General features: G+C 33.3%; 1 long non-coding RNA gene across 1 annotated transcript; it reads left to right on the top strand.

The window, feature by feature from the left end:
- The first annotated feature begins 1,038 nt into the window (after positions 1–1,038).
- Positions 1,039–7,265, top strand: LOC127723659 (uncharacterized). The gene is made up of 3 exons (XR_007992181.1): positions 1,039–1,474; positions 6,066–6,171; positions 6,625–7,265. It is a non-coding gene; the product is annotated as an uncharacterized LOC127723659 (long non-coding RNA).
- Positions 7,266–7,779: the final 514 nt, after the last annotated feature.

Raw genomic sequence — 7,779 nt, 5'->3', positions numbered from 1 at the left:
CTGTTTTACAACAAATCATTCTTCAGAATTTACTTTTACATTAAAACTGCTCAAGGAATCTTAATACTGGACAAGAACGAGCTCAATGTAAAACCAAATCTTACTACATGAAATTGTTTAGAAATAATCGCCACATTTTGCAATAATTTATATCTATATTTTTGAACGTTTTCAAATGAAATGAATTGAATTAAAATTTCCCAACTATATGTAGATTTCTCATATTTCTCAAATGGCTTCAATTATTACAAACAAAACGAAAAGTTTATTTAACTTTTTTTTCTAAAACAATGTATCTTCATTGTTCTTTATTTTTCAAAAGACATCTTGGTTTTGTTTGTTTGCCAAGCTTACTTGTATGAGGTTAGTAGCATTACTAATCACTCCTAATTATTAAAAATCAAACGACCTAATCAACATGATAATTGATATTCAATATAATCATCAGTTCTGCCTGACAAATTTCATAAAATTGGCGCGTGCCAATGAAAACTTCAATAATTTCTTAAATATTAAATTGATTTTATCAAAACAAAAATTATAAGATGGAGAATTAAATTATCTATCGAATGCATACCTTCACTACTCACTTAAACAACTATTTCATGTCCTGAGTGCACTTTGTATGTCCTGAGTGCACTCAGGAGGTCCTGAGCGGTGTTTAGACGTACCGATCGTGAAGTGCACTCTCCCCCTCTTCAAGAATTGTATATTTATAAATGCTCGTCCTTTTTAAAATTACCACACTCTTTGTGATTACCGTTATGCTATTATGCTAACAGTAATTAACCCGGGACTTGATTTACATGTAATATCAGGGGCGATTCTAGCCAGGATAAAGGGGGTCTTAATACATAGGCAGATCCAGGGGGGGGGGGGGGGGGGGGGGGCTGGGCGGCCCCCCTTTGGTGGGTAAAAATTTGGTTGATTATATAGTGAATCACTGAAGCATGACTGGAGCGGGCCCCCCTTAGATCAGTCAGCGCCCCCACCCCCCCCCCCCCCACCCCCCCCTTTTACAAATAGTTCTGGGTCCGCCACTGAAATATATGTCTCCATTAAATCAGAGACATATATGTCTCTGATTAAATGCAATGATCGTTCACAAAAAGGGGAATCAAACCCCCGGATCCCATCCCCCTTCGATCCGCCACTGATTGTGAATATAAATATAATTGTTACTTAAAAGTCATAGACTAGTACTAGCTCCGAGCACCTGTTTTGGGATATATACAGCTAATTAACCGTAAATAACTGCGAGATAATGAATAACAAGTTGATAATTGTCTATTCTCTGCTAATTAATGTACCTGCAATTCACCCTGATTCATTTGTGAGACCACCGACACTAATAATATTACCTCAAAGTTAGAGGTTCTCCGTTACTGGGAACTTCATATCGGATCCGATCAATTTATTGGTTCCATTCCCCCTAGTAATAATGATCCATTTGCAGTGACGATGACAATCAAAGGTATACTCATTACTGTTGATTTTGCATGATAGCATACATGTTATGTCAACTCACTTCTCCTTCCTACGGCGTCAGAGAGAGAAAAAAAAAGCCTTGCAATGCGTCATAATTATTTGGACTACTTCCATATGACTTTAAAAAAAACCAAACAATAGTTTATTTCACTGATTGAGATTGGACTGACGAGACATTTCAGCATGTGAAATCTTAATTGTTAGTCCAAGTACACAGTTATCATCCGTTGATTTTCATTTTTTACAAAAAGATTTCCTAGTGTGGACCATGTATTACTTTAAAATTTATTTATTTATATTTTTTATGCATAAAAAGTAAGTACAATGAAGTAGGGGGATGAAATTATTTTATTTTAGTTTGAGAATCACTCATACTTCTTGTATGATGTCACCTTAGCCTACACATTACCAAAAAGAAACACTTTTTTATTTCCTCTAGCTTATATGTGTATGCCTTTTCATATACATGAAAAAATGTGTTACTGCCTATATATTGACCTTAAATGTTATTCAGTCTTCCATGGCCTAATGGGACCTTGTTCTACTCATGTGGTATGCTATAAGCAGATAAGTAACTTTCTTTCCTTTTGAAATACAAATAATTTTTTAAATATACATGAAGAATTTTTATATTAGCCGCTACACCCCCCCCCCCCCCCCCCTAATTTAAGGCATAGGCGCATATAAATTCGACTTTTGAAGAATTGAAATAAATCTGAGACAGCAAATGAGTATTGAGCTGCTTTACATTAAAATACATTATGTACATACTTGTGACATACACAATTATATATAAATAGTTATAAAGACATTTAAAAAGCAATTTTTTGCAATATTTAAATTATGTAGGCCCAAATTTTGATAGTTAAACGTTAAACTTTAAACGGCAAAAAATTAACACCCAAAGTTCAAACTTATAGTCTTTAATGTATATATGCTATTGCCATGAAACTAGGTAAACTGTCTTATAATTCTCTAATCTTAGTTCATGCCAAGTTTGATCAAAATTAGTATTTCTACTCTATTAGGTCTCTAGTGTGGATATAGTGTATAACTTGCAAATTATTTTCATACTCCTTCCAAATTTATTGCGGATGAATGACATTTTTACCAGATATTCGGAATCCTCTGGTTTTATCCATGCAGTGCCATTAAAAAATTTTGCCCGCAAACCCCTACTTTTCTTTTCATATTTTTATTACATAGTTTAAAAAGCCATATTTGAAAATCTTATAAAATCCTTGTTATTTTTCCATAGCTTTTGAAAGATAAAGGTGCCAGTGTTAAGTGTATGAAAAATCTAGAGAGAATCACTTCCCGCCAAATTTTTAATGGCTTATATCTTAAAAACAAGCACACGGACCCTTCATTTTTTCTGTTTTTTTAGTTCCTTTATTCATATTCTTTTAAAAAGCTTGTTATTTTGAAACGGAGTAGCGAACATCCTTAAGGCTAAACAAAAATATATGTCTGTTTACGGTTACACGACCGACCGTCCTTTTGAGCGCCGACCCTAAGTCATTTTATTTCCGTCGTAAAAGCAAAAATTAACTGAACTCGTGTCAAAAATGAAGTTTGTGTTGCAAATAATATAAATCAATTGCCTGATACATCCCAATGTTCACAATCGTGAATATGACAGCTGTTATAAGGAAATTCGTGACTCATGTGATGAAATAAACACTTTGCCGCCATTTTTTCCCCAACCAATAACCAAGGGAAATAATCCAATCATTAAAATAACGGGTAAAATTGGCCAAGGATCAACTCAGACCACGACAAGACGAAACGGCATGACTCAAAATCATGTCGCAAAAAATAAAATGTTTAAATGAAAAAATAAAATAAAATGGAAATACCAACCTACCTAGCCTTTTTTTTAAAGTATGTAACCTTAAACAGACATATATTTTTTGGGGCCTAAGTAGTGATTTGGTATAGTTTGAAAAGGTCAAATATTAGTATGTCTGTGAAGTTGTCAAACTAAATTAAAGACCCTTTAAACATAAAATTGTCCATATTTTGAGTTATAGCTTATAGATTTTTCTATTATGTTAATATGTCCTGTCCCAAAAGTAGTACACTACACTGTTAAAATCTCTTTTGGATAGAGCCAGCGCAATTTTTTAAATTTGCCTTTTTGCTCATCGTTCCGAAGGAACAGTGCGATTTTGCCATCACTTGGCGTCCGTCGTCGTCTGTCGTTGTTTTTCGTCAACCATTGGCGTCCGTCGGGTGTAAACTATTTCATACATCTTCTCCTCTACTGAACCAATTCCTACCAAACTTAAGCTGAATGATCTTTAGGGTATTTACAATAAAGTTTGTGTTTTGTTACATGGTTGTCATGGCTAAATATGAACATAGCGGTAAATGCAGTTTTTGGCTTTTATCTCAAAACCCAAAGCATTTAGAGCAAATCTGACACAGAGTTAATTATTCATTAGGTATTCAAAGTTCAATCAGCCCTGAAATTTTCTGATGAATGTAATAACCCATTGTCATGATTGTTTGGTTGCTGTCACTTAATTGGTAATTTCAAGAAATATTTGTAGTTTTTGGTTATTATCTTTAATATTATTAATGATAAAGATAAACTGTAAACAGCAAAAATGTTCAGCAAAGTAAGATCTACAGATAAGTTTCTATAACCAAAATTGTCAATGGACCTCTTATGGAGTTATTGCACTTTAACTACAATTTTACACAATTTGTTTATCATGTTTTCTAACTTTAAAAAATCTTCTCCTCTGAAACTACTGAACCAATTCCAACCAAACTGAGGCTGAATGATCCTTAGGGTATTTAGAATAAAGCTTGTGTTTTATTTTCTGTTTCATCAATAAACATGGCTGCCATGTCTAAAAATAGAACATAGGGGTAAAATGCAGTTTTTGGATTATATCTCAAACACTAAAGCATTTAGAGCAAATCTTATGTGAGGTAAAATTGTTCATTATGTCAAGTTCTATCAGCCATTAAATTTTCAGATGAATCTAACAATAAATTGTTGGGTTGCTGCCACTAGATTGGTAATTTTAAGGAAACTGCAGTTTTTATTTTGTGGTCAAAATATTGGTATGACTTGGTATGACTTGGGGGCGTCATTGTCGTCCAAAGACACATTAGTTTTCACACTCAAACTTTAGTTGAAGTTAATGGATCTCGATGAAATTTTACCTTAAGGTTCAATACCACAAAAGGAAGGTTGGGATTGATTTTTGGGGTTATGGTACCAACAGTTAAGGAATTAGGGGCCAAAAATAAGCATTTTTGTAACTTCCGGACATAACTTGTGTGTTAGTGTATGGATCTCTCTGACATTGTACCACAAGATTCCATATCACAAAGGGAATGCTGGGATTGATTTTGGGGGTAATTGCCTCAAAATTTTAGGAATTAGGGGCCAAAAAAAAGGGGTAAAAAACAAGCATTTTTCTAGTTTCATGACAATAACTTGTGTGTAAGTGTATGGATCTTTCTGAAATTGTACTACAAGGTTCCATATCACAAAGGGAAAGCTGGAATTGATTTTGGGGGTAATTGCCCAAAATGTTTAGGAATAAGGGGCCAAAAATAAGCATTTTTCTAGTTTCCAGACAATAACTTGTGTTCAAGTGTATGGATCTCTCTGAAATTGTACTGCAAGGTACCATACCACAAAGGGAAGGCTGGCATTGATTTTAGGGGTAATTGCCTCAAAATTTTAGGATTTAAGGGCAAAAAAGGGGCAAAAACCAAGCATTTTGCTAGTTTTAGGACAATAACTTGTGTGTAAGTGTATGGATCTTTATGAAATTGTACTACAAGGTTCCATATCACAGGGGGAAAGCTGGGATTGAGTTTGGGGGTAATTGCCCTAAATGTTTAGGAATTTGGGGCCAAAAAGGGGCCAAAAACAAGCATTTTTCTTGTTTCCAGACAATAACTTTGTGTTCAAGTGTATGGGTCCCTCTGAAGTTGTACTGCAAGGTACCGTACCACATAGGGAAGGCTGGGATTGAGTTTGGGGGTGATGAATCATAAGGGGGTTCAAAAAATTTGGGGGGATTTTTTTTACTTTTTTTCCTTTTGTTTTCTTTAAAATTTTCCACTTTAAATTGGTTATTTCTGATTTATATATAAAAGCAAATAATAATGATACGGTTTGAATAGGTAAATTAGAAATTTTTAAGTTCTTAGACCACATTCATTTTGTGAGCCTCTTGTTTTAATTGCTTCTGTAAGTAATATATTAATTTGAAATTTTGACGACAGACACATACAGATTATACTGTTAACAATATTTCAGAGTTTAACGTTGTCAAGCACACAAATCATAGAAAAATAGTTAATCACGTCATTGTTGTCCATTGAAAAATTAGTATGAACACGATGAAAAAGTACGGGAATGTTTGTTTGTTAAACTATTGACCGTGGTTATGTCTTTGAAACTGTTGACTGGCAAATAGTCTGTGAAATGAAATAGCACAAATATTTCATTCTTTTTTATATCATGGTATATAGAAAAACACATACTGATGTATCATAATAGTTATAGTGACTGTCATTAAATTATAGTTTTTACCTTTTTTAAGTTTAGGGCAAGAAATATAGAAGATAAAGAAAAATATAAACAATTACAACTGTACAGTAGAAATGATCGGCAAAACAAGATAAACAGAAGACAACAAGGCCTAAATGGTAAGACCACTTCTATATAATAAAAGTGATTGCCCTTGAATGATGACTATTATAAAAATAAGAAGATGTGGTATGGTAAATGAGTTATCTATCCACCAGAGTTCAATGAAGTGGATGCAAGCAATTAAAGACCAATGACGGCCTTCGATAATGAGAAAACAATCATGTCTGTGAGCACTCCACCTAACCATAATCTAGGACAGTGGTTCAAATAGCACAACATATGAACAAACTGTAAAAACTGTTGAAAGTGGCTCAACTCATTATCACTGCAAGGCACTAAAACGACTGATATTAAGTCGTGGACACAAAGCACTGAAATAACAGAACTCGTAATCATGATTAGTAGGAATATCAAATTTAAGTTTCTCAAAATGTTCATATTAAACATGATAAAATAAGCTTATTTCATATTGCTGTTTTTTTCTCAATTTATATTTTGTGTATTTATAGGTGCAGAGACTTCTTGGTTTTCATGATCATCAACAGATCAATACAGAAGAGGAAACTTAAGGTTAATACTTTTCTACATTGTGTGCTAATTGGATTAATGTGAAATGAAATGTGTGCTTACCTGGAAAAAGAAAATAGGAAATTTCTACAAAATGGCTGTAAACAAAATGGAGTACAATCATAGATGCACAAGAACACAATTGTGTAATTGCAACAACCTACACTGAAGGATTAGGGAGAAATGTAGAAAAAAAAGTATTTTTTTGTCGAAATAAACACCTGCTTTATCCATTCATGTACATAGCTCTGTCATATCAACTATATAGAGGGAGATGTTTGAAGAACAAATTGCAAAAATGTATTCTCTACCAATTGAAGGAAGATGTCTGGTGGATGGAATTATTTATGCACTGAACTGTTTTGTAGGGGATTGAATAATTGTACGCAGCAGAAAAGTTAAATTAACATGAAAAGTGGTTATTTTATTTAATCCGCAAATATGAGCACAATATTAATAACATCACTAATAGTATGATATTCATAGCGTTTTGCTTATTATTGTATTGTCTCAAACAGCTAGCCTATTGTTTTTGTATGTCATGTTACTCATCAGTGAACATTTTATTAAAGTTTTAATTATCTTTTGTATCAATTATTCAGTCTCAGGAAAAATTATATTCATACTGTTTTTACTGTTTTGAAATTTTCATAGAGGAAAATTGAATCAGAGAAATTTCCATAGAGGAAATTTGGAGAACATTGTTTTCCTTAGAGGAAATTTGTGGTCTTGAATTTTCCCTCAAGGAAAAGTGTTTGTCAAAAATTTCCTCACAGGAAATTGCTGTTGACAAAATTTCCTCACAGGAAAAAGTATTTCCTCAAAGGAAAATTTGAAGCTACAAATTTCCTCCCAGGAAAAAGTATTTCCTCAGAGGAAAATTTGAAGCCTCAAATTTCCTCAGAGGAAATAGAATTTCCTCAAAGGAAAATTTGAAGCCGCAAATTTCCTCACAGGAAATAGAATTTCCTCACAGGAAATAGAATTTCCTCAAAGGAAATATTAATGCAGCAAATTCCCTAAGGGAAATCTTTTTCCCTTGAGGAAAATACAATTTCCCTTAAGGAAAAATCTTTTTCCTTCAGGGAAATTTGATT

Source organism: Mytilus californianus, unplaced genomic scaffold (genome assembly GCF_021869535.1).
Source record: "Mytilus californianus isolate M0D057914Y unplaced genomic scaffold, xbMytCali1.0.p SCAF_13, whole genome shotgun sequence".
NCBI lineage: Eukaryota > Metazoa > Mollusca > Bivalvia > Mytilida > Mytilidae > Mytilus > Mytilus californianus.
The sequence above is the reverse complement of the archived record's forward strand: the minus strand, read 5'-3'. Positions and strand labels throughout refer to the sequence as shown.